Source organism: Cucurbita pepo, unplaced genomic scaffold, assembly GCF_002806865.2.
Source record: "Cucurbita pepo subsp. pepo cultivar mu-cu-16 unplaced genomic scaffold, ASM280686v2 Cp4.1_scaffold000356, whole genome shotgun sequence".
NCBI lineage: Eukaryota > Viridiplantae > Streptophyta > Magnoliopsida > Cucurbitales > Cucurbitaceae > Cucurbita > Cucurbita pepo.
The window spans coordinates 25,397-39,275 of NW_019646593.1; the positions used below are offsets into that span (position 1 = coordinate 25,397).

The 13,879-nt window shown below is 39.4% G+C and overlaps 1 pseudogene; it reads right to left on the bottom strand.

The window, feature by feature from the left end:
- LOC111785069 overlaps positions 1 to 9,811 on the bottom strand; it is an 11,961-nt pseudogene extending 2,150 nt beyond the window's left edge.
- Positions 9,812 to 13,879: the final 4,068 nt, after the last annotated feature.

Consider the following 13,879-nt stretch of genomic DNA (forward strand, 5'->3'; position numbering starts at 1 on the left):
CGTTGGATACATGAGTAGGTTTATGGAAGCACCTAGGGAGGAGCATCTTGTGGCTGTCAAGCGCATCTGTGCTATGTGGTTAGAACTAGAGGCTGGGGTGTGAGATACTGCGCAGAGAGAGGAAAAGAGAAGCTTGAGCTGGTCGGCTATAGTAATAGTGACATGGTCGGTGACGTTGATGATCGTAAGAGCACTAGCGGGATGATTTACTTCCTCTCAGGCACCGCGATCTGCTAGCAATCAACTAAGCAAAAGGTAGTTGCTTTATCTTCTTGCAATGCAGAGTACATTGTCGCTTTGACGGCAGCAACACAGGGGGTCTAGCTTGTGCGACTGATGAAAGAACTCATCGAAAGAGAAGGCGATCCACCAATGTTATACGTGGACAACAAAGCTACGATCTCCCTGATAAAAAATCCAGTTTTGCACGACCGGAGCAAGCACATAGAAATTAGATTCCACTACTTCCGGGAATGTGCAGATCGGGGGCTCATGAAGATTGATATCATCCAAACAGAGGAACAACTTGGAGACATCTTCACCAAATCTCAGGCGCGGTGAAATTTTAAGAACCTTGTTTCAGGATCGAAATTCAAACAATAGGGTAGATATACACATGTTTTTAGGAGATGGTTAGATAAATCTCTATTTTTTTATATTTAAAGTGATACCTATTTTTAGTTAGAGTGATCCTATTTTTAGTTAAAGCCACACAATTATTTCGAGTGGAATGGACAGTTAATTTTATTATTTTATTTTTAATTTAATTGTTATCATAGTATGAAAATATGAGATTATTAATCTAATCTTTAACAGTATATGGTTGACATACAAGAGGATTGTGTTCAAGTAATAATCTAAATAGTCTATAGTATATGGATAAGGTTGGGTGCCTTATCTTAGTAACACTATTGATATGGCTCACTTTGTAATCGTTACAAATGATTTTATCCAAATCGTTCACGTGGAGACATGCAAGTGGGGGTATCCTATACAATGAGTTTGTATAAGACTGTACCAAGAAATATTTAATCTCTATTTATAAATTCATTAATTGAGAAGATTAATATTTCACATGATCATATGTGACTCGATCTTAATCATGAGTGACTTATGAACTCCAGCCTGTGAGGGCTTGTCCTTTCATTTACATGGGTGAGAATGGTTCTTTTAGCCGATTCAATATGTCTACCATTTTGGGGATTTGACCAAATAGGGAATTGGGAACATAATATCATGGGATGAAATTCACTCCTTTCCACACAAGGAAAGTAGACGAATTGTTCTCTTAAGTACTAATTGCAGGACTTGAACAATGGGCCCCACCCTCTCATTGGCCTGAGAGGGACTTGGTTTGTGATTGGATCATGAAAAAATTGTTCATTAGAGAATTAATAATAGGTAAAACGGACTTTTGACCCAGCTGTAATTATGAACAACTAGTGAAGGATCGACTTGCTTGTAATGGTTATATCAATGGACATAACTTGTCCTACGGTGCATAAGAGTGCAACTCTACGTCTATAGTGGAGTGACCTATAATTAATGAATGGAAATTGATTAATTAAAGAGTTGAATTAATTAATTTTGTATCATTGGTGCTTATAATCTTAATCTGTAGGTCCATAAGTTCTCTTTCTAGCTCAAACGCTAAAAGGTTCAATTTATTTGAAAGAAAATTTGAAGTGTTCAAATTGATATTTAATATATTATATATATTAAATATAAAGGAGAAAATAAATTTAATTTGAAATGTCAAATTAATATTTAATATATGAGATATATTAAATAAATAGATAAAATAAATTTAATTTGAAAGGTTCAAATTAATATTTAATATATTAAATTTGTTAAATAAAAATGGAGAAAAAATATATTAATTTGAAGGTTCAAATTAATATTTGATATATTAGATAATATTAAAAAAAAAATATTTATTGTATTTGATACATTTTCATACCATAAATAAAAACATATTTAAAATTTGAATGAGATTCAAATTAATTAAATATATATTATAATATATTATAATATCTTAATATAATTTGTATAAAGTATCATATCCTAATATATTAAATACGCAAATATATTATTTGACAAATATTCTCTAAGAGTCCCTATAAATATGACTCTCGGGTTGAGCCAAAAAGATATACGATCTCTCTCACTTTCTCTAGAGAACGAAATTACATTTCCAGAGAATTCTCGAAACTCTCCTTCTCCAATCCCTTGATTTTCTTTCAAGAGGCTCCCACAAGCCTTGACCTTGTGCTCGAGTCATAATAAGGAAAATCTTGTGGAATGTTGAAGAACTTTTACATGGTTGGAATACTCAAAGGAGTCTTGCAAGCTAGGGTTTCTACAAAGGTACTCTTCTATTTATTGCTTTATTTTAATTCTTAATAAAAATCAAAACGGTTCTCAATGGTTCTGCTACATGGATGAAGAGTTCATTTCCTTCACGTTGAACTTCATCATCCCGCAAATTCCCGAGTCAAGCTCAAAAAAATGCAGACCTAGCCCCTACCTCTAGTTGTTCCTGAATTCAATCGGTTTCTAGCTTTAAGGGTTGCTTCTAACAGTTTTATGAATAGCTCTTTTTCCTTCAGTTCTTCGCAACCCCTACCAAGTGTTCATGAAAAGTCCTTGAGTGAAGCTCTAATTTGTAGCTTGATTTGAAAAACATGGTGTTTAGACGATTGAAGGCTGTTGGAAAAGCCTTGAGAAGATGGAAAATGAAAGATTCTGCATGGCCAAGCCTTAATGGATCGCCATCAAATTCGAGGATTTGGGATTGTTGTTCTTTGGTTGGAGTGATCTTGACAAGCTTCTCAAGTGTGTCTGAATCGAGGCCATGTCCATCAGTGAGAGCATCGAGAAGTTCTTGCCGAGTTATGTTGAGGGATTTAAGGATTATTGAATTATTTCTTGTCCTTCGGGAATCAAGAATTGAGATCAGTGCTCGTCCGCCATTGTTGAGGCCACTCTGCTCTATTGGCGATTTCTTGTTTGTGGCTACATACCCAAACAAAGCTTCTATAAGGTTGCCATTAAAGTTGAAGAACTGATATGAGATCAAAGAAGAGAGCAAAATCAAAATGAAATCTCTTTCAAATTGAATTATGATGGGTTTTACCTGAAAGAATCGCCATGAATCTTGTCCCACACCACAGGATGATCTACATCTCCGTTTCACAAGGAACCATACTCCACGTCCCTCTCCAAACGCCAACCTTCAGCCAGACGATCTCAGCCAACGCCCCCCAAGCTCCCAAGAAACACTTCAACAAAGAAACAGAAGAGAAAGAGAGGAATGAAGATCTTTTCAAACGACGTCGAAAACCTCCCTTCTGACCCTTATACTGAGTAAACCAACCAGGAAAAATCTCACCGACCTACGCCGTGGTGGTCGCCGTAGTCACCATTGGAGACGAAGTTCGAAATCAGATTTTTGAGAAACAAGATCTGCCTCCCCCGACGTCAAACAACCACGAAACTTCATGGGAGAGGAGGAGAAGCAAACAGAGAGGAAAGGAAAGAAAAATGATTTTAAAAGACATCGGAAACGTTGCGGGTAGAAGAGAGAAAATTCATCAGAAAATCATGCAGAGACCCAATTCGAACCCGAGGTCCAGCACGGAAGCCCGCGGGCCAAAATCCAACGGCCTAGCAACTAGAGATCGTTCTAGTATGAGAACCCCGCAGCCCAAAATCTGGCCTGCAGCCAAACGCTCCTGTGGCCCAGCTCATGAACGGAAGCCCAACAACCCATGCCTGCAGCCAATGACCCACGAGACAACCCGAACCGGCCTTGAAATCCTCAGATGAAGGATTATTGTGTCAGGGATGCCTATGTGTCCAACAATAGAAGAGTTAAGAAAAGAGATATTAACAGAGGCACACAACTCTCCATTTGACATGCACCCAGGAGGTGTACTAAGATGTACCAAGATTTAAAACAACACTTCTAGTGTTGGAGCATGAAGAGAGACGTAGTCGAGCTTGGTTAGTGTAAGCTTGTGACCCAAACAAATGGACAAATAGAGTGCCTAAATCAAATCTTAGAAGACATACTACGCGCATGCGTATTTGACTTTAAGGGAAGTTGGAATTCCAAGCCACTATTGGAATGACACCATTTAGAACATGGGAAACGGTGCAGGTCCCCACTAGGTTGGGATGAACTAGGTGAGAGAGAGCTAGTAGAACCCAAGCTGGTTCGAGTCACCAATGAGGCTATCCAGAAAATCCAAGCGAGGATGCGTACCAGCTCAAAGTAGACAGAAAAGCTACGTCGATGTAAGGCGTAGAAACTTAGAGTTTGAGACAGGGGATCTAGTATTCGTAAAGATGGCACTCATGAAAGGTGTCTGATGTTCGGACGTAAGGGCAAGTTAAGTCCTAGATTTATTGGACCTTTTAAGAGTGCACGATGTAGTTCATGTGTCAATGCTAAGTAAATACATGATTGACCCTATACACATAATAGCCTACGAGCCTCTCCAACTCATCGGAGATTTGAGTTACGAGGAAAAACTAATAAGAATTTTAACCCGAGAAGTGAAAGCACTACACAACAGCGACATTGCGTTCGTTAAGGTGTTGTGGCAGAGCCACCACACTGAGGAGGCCACGTGGAATCATGAGGACGAAATAAAAAAAAAATACCACAAGTTAGTATAAGAGTTTGAGACTTTCGAGGACGAAAGTTTTTTTTAGGGGTATATAATGTAACCAATCGGAAAATTAAAAAAAGCAAAAAGAAAAACCCAATTGCTAGAAACTCGCGAGTTTTCCACTCACCGGCGTATTTTTTGGATTCATCAAGGAACGACGCTCCACGTCCCTCTCCAAACGCTAACCTTCAACCAAACGATCCTCATCCAACGCCCCGAAGCTCCCCAGAACACATACAACAAAGGAACAGGAGAGGGAGAGAAAACGGAGATCTTTTCCGACGACATCGAAAACCTTCATTCTGACCCCAATACAAGTAAACCAACCAGGAAAACCCTCACCGGGCTTAGCACTCCACTCAGAGCAGATCTACGTCGTGGTGGTCGTCATATTTACCGTTGGAGAAGGAGTTCAAAATCATATTTTTGAGAAACGAGATCCGCCTCTCCTGACGTCCAACAACCATGAAACTTCGTGGGAGAGAGGAGGAGAAGCAATCAGGGAGGAAAGGGAAGAAAAAGGACGAAAAAAAACGTCGGAAACGTTGTAGGCAATAGAGAGAAAATCCATCGAAAAATCGCGCAAGGAGTTGGGCGAAGAAGAAAGGATCCGTCGGATTAGGTCGGACCCGATTCGAACCCAAGGCCCAGCACGTAAGGCCGTGACCTAAAATTAGTCGGTCCAGTAGCCAAAGACTAGTCAAGCCCGTAACCTATCTCCAGCCCATTTGTAGAACCCAAAGCCGAAGTTCCCTTGGCCCAGCCAATTCACTCTACAGCCAAATGCGTCAGCGGCCCATCCTGGGAACAGAATCCCAACAGCCCACACCTGCAGCCAACGACCCGTGAGCCAACCCAAACCTGCGACTTTGACCGACCTCGACCTGACGGCACCTGCACTACGTGGCGCGTACTGTTGCAGCCACATGGCACCCAGCAGCACAGACACGCCCTCGGCTTGGCTCGGCGTAAACGGCTCACGACGACGCTCCGACGGCTCCTCTGACAACTCCTCTAGCAGCTCTTAGGCTTATCCGGCTCGACTTTTAATTTTTGATCCGATTGTCACCGTTCTGACACTCTCAAACTTGTTTTGGGTCCCGTTTAAGGTAATTGAGGTCGTTTTTAGAGTCGTATTTCACATTGTTAGTTGGATTATTAATTTGGATTTTAATATAACACATGTGGAAGCAATTTGGATTTTAGGCACTCTTAGAACATCAATTATAGTAAATAACTAGCATGTTCACGAGTATTAAAACTCGAGATGTTTGAGTACTAACCTTTTGTAATTCAAATTTCTTTTTCCTCACGAACCGGTTTCGAATCAAATTCCTTTTTCCTCACGAACCAGTTTCGAACCACCACTAGTGTCTTCTCCACTATTCTCCGACCTTAGAACGGGATTGTGGAATTCGGTGAGTAACTAAACTTAGGAGGGATTTAGTATATATAAAAAGAGAGTTTGTGAGAGTTTTTTCAAGGTTTTTTTTCAAGGGAGAAATTCCACGTACCTTGATCACTCTATTTATAGAGTCATATTTGCATGTTCATGCAAATTTGAGATCAACAAATTTTGACACTCAAAATTCCACTCAAATGTTTTGGATTATGTGGCAAGCATGCAAGTTTGAGTTAACTAAATAACCAAAGGTTGACACTCCAAATTCCACTCAAATTTGTGGGGTTTATTTGGCAAGCATGCAAGTTTGGTTAAACCAAATTTTGACACCTCAGAATTTCACTAACTCAAACCTACATTTTTCAATGAAGTGAAGTCAACATTTTGACTTTCTTNTCACTAACTCAAACCTACATTTTTCAATGAAGTGAAGTCAACATTTTGACTTTCTTCCTTTTAATTCAACAATTAATTTGAATAATTAATTTCAAATTAAAGTAATATTAAAGGATTAATTAAACTATTTAATTAATATTTAATATTAATTCAAATGTCAATCCCAATCAATTCCGACACATATTTGATTAAAATATTTAAATCTTATTTAAATATCTCAGATTCTCTCTTTTTGTTTAATTCGTAAATAAAACAAAAATGCGGTTAAATATATCGTATATATGTAGCGCATATTCCCTAATTTGAATTCGAACACTTCGAACTCACTCGTCACACTGTTCTATGGTTTAGTCTGATATGAGCTAGCAGAGGGACCTAATGGACCTATAGATCATGGGCTCCAACGATCCAAGATTAACCGGTTAAACTCATTAACCTTGTTAACCAACATTCGTTAACTACTAGGACACTCCACTATAGCCTAGTAGTTGCACTCCCCTCACTATAGATATATTTCTGTCCAATTGATATAACCATGATTAGTAAGTCGAACCTTCACAGGTTATTCGTAACTAAAGTTGGGTTAATTTACCGTTTTACCCCTAAAGTTACTTCTTGTTCCTTAAGTCCCACTGATCCTCTAATGAACAATTGATTTGTGGTCCAACCACCAAACCTAATTCCTGGGAGCCGCCTGAGCGTCATCGGAGGGAGCCCGAGCCATTTGTACCGAGCCGAGTCGAGGGATCGCCTGCGCTGATGTGTGACATGTGGCAGCAGCAGAGCGAGCCACGTCGTGCGGTAGCGTCGGGTCGCAGTCCGGTTCGGGTCGTGGTCCAGGTCGCGGGCTGCAGAAGGCTACTAGGCCAAGACTAATCGTTGGGCCTCGGCTTACTTGGCTGGGCCACAAGTGTTTGGGTTGCAGGCCGGCTCGATTGGACTGTGGGTCTGGTCTCGGGTTGGTTCAACTGAACCGTAGCTTCTAGGCTAGTTTGAGGTTTGGGCCGCTATAGTTGGGCTGGGCCAAAGGCAGAGGCCGAAGGAAGGAATGGGCTGGCTCTCTCGAGTTTTGGGTTCGAGTTGACCCGGATCCGTGGATCTCGTCTTCCTTACCCAACTTCGACCGATTTTCTGGCGAGTTTTCTCTATCCTTCCCGCGGTGTATCCGTTGACGATTTCGGTCCTCTTTCTTCCTTTTCCTCTTTATTTGTCGTCCTTCTTTCTTTTCTGTGAGTTTTGCGGTCTAAAAGTTTCTAAAACCACAGATCTAAGAACGATTAGGAAAATCCAATTTTTAAACCACGGTTACCGACGACAGCGCTTACGATAAAGCACAAAACGCACCTTGAGTTATTGTGCTTTCATTAGGGATCCTTCTCGTGGTGGTAACTAATCGTTTGGTGCCAATTTTCGGGTGGTTTGGGGCTCGTCGGAGAAATTGGAAACTCGCCGACGTTTATTCGAAATCTCTCTCTCGTATTTTCTTTCTTTTCTCCCTTTGCAGGTATTTTGATAGGTGCTGGGAGTCGTGGGCTGAAGGCTGGGCATGGTGTGGCCGTCGTATCGCGTGACGTCTGCGAAACTCAGCGGTCGCCGGAAAACTCGCGAGTTTTCCGGCGACTGAGTGTTTTTTTTTCTTTTCCGGGTCGTTACACTGCGACTCGACAATAGCCCATTTGTAAAATGCGAAGTCCAAGTTCCCTCGGCCCAACCAAACACTCCATTGGCCCAACCCGCGAACGGAAGCCCAACAGCCCACGCCTGCAGCCAATGACCCGCGAGACAACCTGAACGCGTGACCCGAATTGGCCTCGAAATCTCAGATTAAGGATTATTGTGTCATGGATGCTTATGTGTCCAACAATAGAAGAGTTAAGAAAAGAGATATTGATGGAGGCACACAACTCGTCATTTGACATGCACCCAGGAGGTACTAAGATGTTCCAAGATTTAAAACAACACTTCTGGTGAAGAAGCATGAAGAGAGACATAGCCGAGCTTGTTAGTGTGAGTTTGTGACCCAAACAAATGGACAAACAGAGCGCTTAAACCAAATCTTAAAGGACATACTACACGCTTGCGTATTTGACTTTAAGGAAAGTTAGGATTCCAATCCACCCATTTGGGACGAAGTAAGTGAGAGAGAGCTAGTAGGACTCGAGCTGGTTCGAGTCACCAATGAGGCTATCTAGAAAATTCGAGCGAAGTTGCGTATCGACTCAAAGTAGACAGAAAAGCTACGTTGATGTAAGGCGTAGAAACTTAGAGTTCGAGATAGGGGATCTAGTATTCCTAAAGGTGGCACTCATGAAAGGTGTCTTGAGGTTTGGACGTAACGGCAAGTTAAGTCCTAGATTTATTGGACCTATTAAGAGTGCACGATGTAGTTCACGTGTCAATGCTAAGTAAATACCTGATGGACCCTATACACATAATAGGCTACAAGCCTCTCCAACTCAACAGAGATTGAGTTACGAGGAAAAACCAATAAGAATTTTAACCCGAGAAGTGAAAGCACTACACAACAGTGACAATTCGTCCGTTAAGGTGTTGTGGCCGAGCCACCACACTGAGGAGGCCACGTAGGAGCATGAGGACGAAATAAGAGAAAAATACTCCAAGTTAGTACAAGAGTTTGAGACTTTCGAGGATGAAAGTTCTTTTTAGGGGTATATAATGTAACGAATCGGAAAATTAAAAAAAAAAAAAAAAAAGAAAAACCCAGTTGCTAGAAAACTCGCAAGTTTTCCAGCGACCGGCATGTTTTCTGGATTCATCAAGGAACAACGCTCCACGTCCGTCTCCAAACGCCAACCTTCAACAAAACGATCCACATCCAACGCCCCAAAGCTCCCCAGAAACACAATACAACAAAGAAATAAAAGAGAGAGAGAGAGAAACGGAGATCTTTTCTGGCAACATCGAAAACCTTCATTCTGACCCCAATACAAGTAAACCAACCAGGAAAACCCTCACCAGGCTTAGCACGTTCACTCAGAGAAGATCTACCTCGTCGTGGTCGTCGTATTTACCGTCGGAGATGGAGTTCAAAATAAGATTTTTGAGAAACGAGATCCGCCTCTCCCGACGTCCAAGAACCACGAGAGAAGCAAATAGAGAGGAAAGGGAAGAAAAAGGATGGAAAAAGACGTTGGAAACGTTGTGGTGAATAGAGAGAAAATCCGTCAAAAAATCACGCAAGGAGTCGGGCGAAGAAGAAAGGATCCGTCGGATCCAGGTCGGACCTGATTCGAATCCAGCCCATTTGTAGAACCTGAAGCCAAAGTTTCCTCAACCCAGCCAATTCGCTCTGCAGCCGAACGCGTCCGCGACCCATCTCGGGAACAGAAGCCCAGCAGCCAACACTTGTAGCCAACGACCCGGGAGCCAACCCAAACCCGCGACTCTAATCGACCTCGACCCGATGCCACCTGTACTACGTGGCGCGTCCTGCTACAGCCACATGGCACCCAGCGGCACAGACGCACCCTCGGCTTCACTCGGCGTAAAGGGCTCGCGACGATGCTCCTCCGGCTCCTCCGGCAGCTCCTTTGGCGGCTCCTAGGCTTATCTAGCTCAACTTTCAATTTTTGATCCAATTATCGCCGTTCTAACCCTTTCGAACCTATTTTGGGCAGCGTTTAAGGTCATTGAGGCCATTTTAGAGCCGTATTTCACATTATTAATTGGATTATTAAATAAAATGTGAAATACTAACAAAAGGTGACTAATGGTGAGATAGGAAGCGAACCCCGACAACCTTTGGAGAAGATCTCGAGGAACGGGAGCTTATGTTAATTAAATTAGGAAATGCTTCGGCTAAGACCAACTAAGTAAGTGGCCTTACTACAGGATAGACTAGAAATTGTATGAGTTATGATGATGTATAAGTTGTATCGTATGATGCGGTATCCTAGTATATGTTGATGTTTGAGTATATGATGATGGATGAGTCTATGATGATGTATGAGTTATAATGATGTATGAGTTATGATGATGTATGAGTTATGATGATGTATGATTGTTAGTTCTGGAATTACTTTTTTTTTTTTTTTGTTCCAGAACTACCATCCATTTTCTTTGTTGGTTCTGGAATTACCATCCTTATCTCATCCATTTTTTTTGTTCTAGAATTACAATCCCTTTTCTTTATTCTCGAATTACCATCCATTTTCTTCATGGGTTCTAGAATTACCCTCCATTTTCTCTCTATTCTAGAATTATCATCCCTTCTCTTCGTTGGTTCTGGAATTACCATCCATTTTCTTTATTCTATAATTACCATCAATTTTCTCTGTTCTAGAATTACTATTCATTTTCTTTGTTGGTTATGGAATTACCATCATATCCTTATCTTTGTTGGTTTTGGAATTACCATCTCATCTCTTTTCTTTGTTGGTTTCCTTTTTTTTTTAGTTCTCGAATTACCATCATATCCCTTATCTTTGTTGGTTCTGAAATTACCATCTCATTCTTTTTCTTTGTTGGTTCTGGAAAAAGAACCATCCATCCCTTTTCTTAGTTGGTTCCGGAAAAAGAACCATTACATCCCTTTTTTCTTTGTTGGTTTCGAAATTACATTTTCTCCTTTTTCTTTGTTGGTTCTAGAATTACCTTTTTCCCATTTTCTTTGTTGGTTGTTGGTTGTTTGCCTACAACAGCCCCATCTCTTCCTTTTTCTTTGTTGTGAAATTCCACCCTTGTTTGCCCCATCCCTTTTCTTGGTTCAGAAATTCCATTTGTTTGCCAACAACCGCCCAATCCCTTTTCTTGCCAATAGCAGCCCCAATCCATTTTCTTGGTTCTAGAATTCCATTTGGTTTGCTAGCAACCGCCCCAATCCCTTTTCTTGCCCACAATAGTCCCATCCATTTTCCTTTGTTTGCCAACAACTGCCCCCTTTTCTTTTGTTTCCCAACAACAACAGCCCCATCCCTTCTCCATCCCTTTTCCTTTGTTTGCCAGTAACAACAACCCCATCTCTTTTCCTTTGTTTGCGAGCAGGAATAGTCCCACCCCTTCCCCATCATCCCTTTCTCCTTTGTTTGTCAGCAACAACAGCCTCATCCCTTCCCAATCCCTTTTCTTTTGTTTGCGCAACAGCCCCATCCATTTTCCTTTGTTTGCCATCCCTTCCTCCTTTGTTTGCGAGCAACAACAGCCTCATCCCTTCCCTATCTCTTTTCCTTTGTTTGCCAGCAACAACAGCCCCATCCCTTCCCCCCATCATTTTTTCTTTGTTTGCCAGCAACAACAGCCCCAACCTTTCCCCATCCCTTTACCTTTGTTTGCCGGCAACAGTCCTATCCCTTTTTCTTTGTTTGCCTGCAACAGCCCCATTCCTTTTCCTTAAACATAATAAAATAATGGATGAACTAATACCCTCTCATGAAGAGTAGAACTTGTCTAGCACCTTAGACCACACTCAGTCATCTTGACCATTTGTTAACAAAATAATTTTCACTCTACACAACTCTTAAGTTAATTCTTGAGTTGTTCTAACCCATAATATTAAGGGACTTGAACTAGAAGCATATTAAAATCTTTCTAATACTTAAGGCAGCCCTTAAAAAAAAATTAGGTAATTAAATTCACTTATTTTATTTTATAGAATATTTAGATTTTAAAAGTTTCAATTTCATCTTCACACAACTTAATATTATTATGTATTTCATGAAACGCTTAAATATAGCTCATCCTATTCAAATATAATATCCTTATCTTTTAAAAAATTGTTATGAGTGCAATACAAAATGCATCCTCAAATAATTTCAAAATTCTCTTTTTTCTTAGTGAAGTCAGCATTTCAAAAGTTGCATTGATGTTCAAATCTGCTTTACACTCTATTGTTATGATCTATTTAAGTTGCATTAATCATTTGGTCACGATTATTTCAAGGTTATGATTTTTTAATTCTTTTTTCGAATAGAATAACCCCAACATGCTAATTTAATTCATAATCTCTCTAATCACAACATAAAATAGAGAAGAGTAACACACTAACAACACTTTCTTTTAAAAGTAGAGAATAATGACATTATAGAACACAAAGACAACAAAAATAAAAAAAACACATTTGGGAGGGGATGACTTGTGAACCAGTTACTTAGGAGCAACAAGAAGGGTCATGCAAGACTAAGAGGGCAATTGATGCTCATAAAATTGGCACAATCAAAATTGTCATCTATTAAAAATTTGTTGTTCAATTTTAAGTTTGTTCTATGAACATGCGATTTTAAGTTAGTTGTTCTAAGAACAGAAGATTTTAAGTTTGTTCTATGAACCTACTATTTTAAGTTTGTTGTATGAACATGAGATTTTAAGTTGTTGTTCTAGGGACATGATTTTAAGTTTGTTTGGGAACAAGTTGTTTTAAGTTTGTTCTAGTAATAGAGAATTTTAAGTTTGTTCTAGAAAATGGATTTTAAATTTCTTCTAATTTAGAACTATTTTAATTATGAGTGTATATCTTAGGTATGTTTTTTTCTTTTTTTCCTTGGTTAAATTTAATAGGAGTTGACTTGAGCCGGGTGAATTAAAATAAGTATTTTATTTTATTTTAAAAGAAAAAAAATAATAATATAAATGATATCTTGTCTTCCCTGCTCTTCACCGCACCCAATCCTTTCCCACTCTTCTTACATTTGAAACCACTCCAACACTAGTTCATATCTTTTTTTTTCTCTCATCTCCATTCCAAACTTAACTCATTTTGTTTTTTTTGTTTCTTTTATCTCGATTTAACGATGGAGGTTATGTGGCGTCTTCGGCCGAAGACTCTACTCCGATTTAAGTCCGTTTACAAGTCTTGGTACGCTCTAACATTTCTCAAATTCTTGTAAACATAAATGCATTTTACACAAGCCTGTGGTGCCGAAAAACGCTGGAAAAGAGGAAATTATGTCCTTTATCCTCAATTTTTCCCTCGATTCATCTATGTTCGTTATAGATCTCGATTTTTCAAATAATGAGAATTCACAGTATTTTGAAATCTAAGGATATTCCCATGACTAAGTTTGTGTTGCCGTGGGATATTTTCCTTTGTAACCTATTATAATAATATATTTTTTAATTAATATTTGAATCATAATAATTTTAGTTTTAAATTAGTATTTATTTAAATTTATACTTATAATATTAAGATCTTAATATAAATTTATGCATATAGTATATAAAAAAAATTAGTATAATTTATACCTATCTACTATAATATAATATATATATAAATTATACTAATATTTTTTTACAAAAAAATCTCACCAAAGTTCATTTCACACGAGTCTTTTTGTAAGTATATAGGGAGTAATTGTTGGGTTAAAATACATTTTAAGTTTGTTCTAGGAGCAAGTGATTTTAAGTTTGATTCAAGAATAGGTGCTTTTTAGTTTATTGTAAGAACATCTGA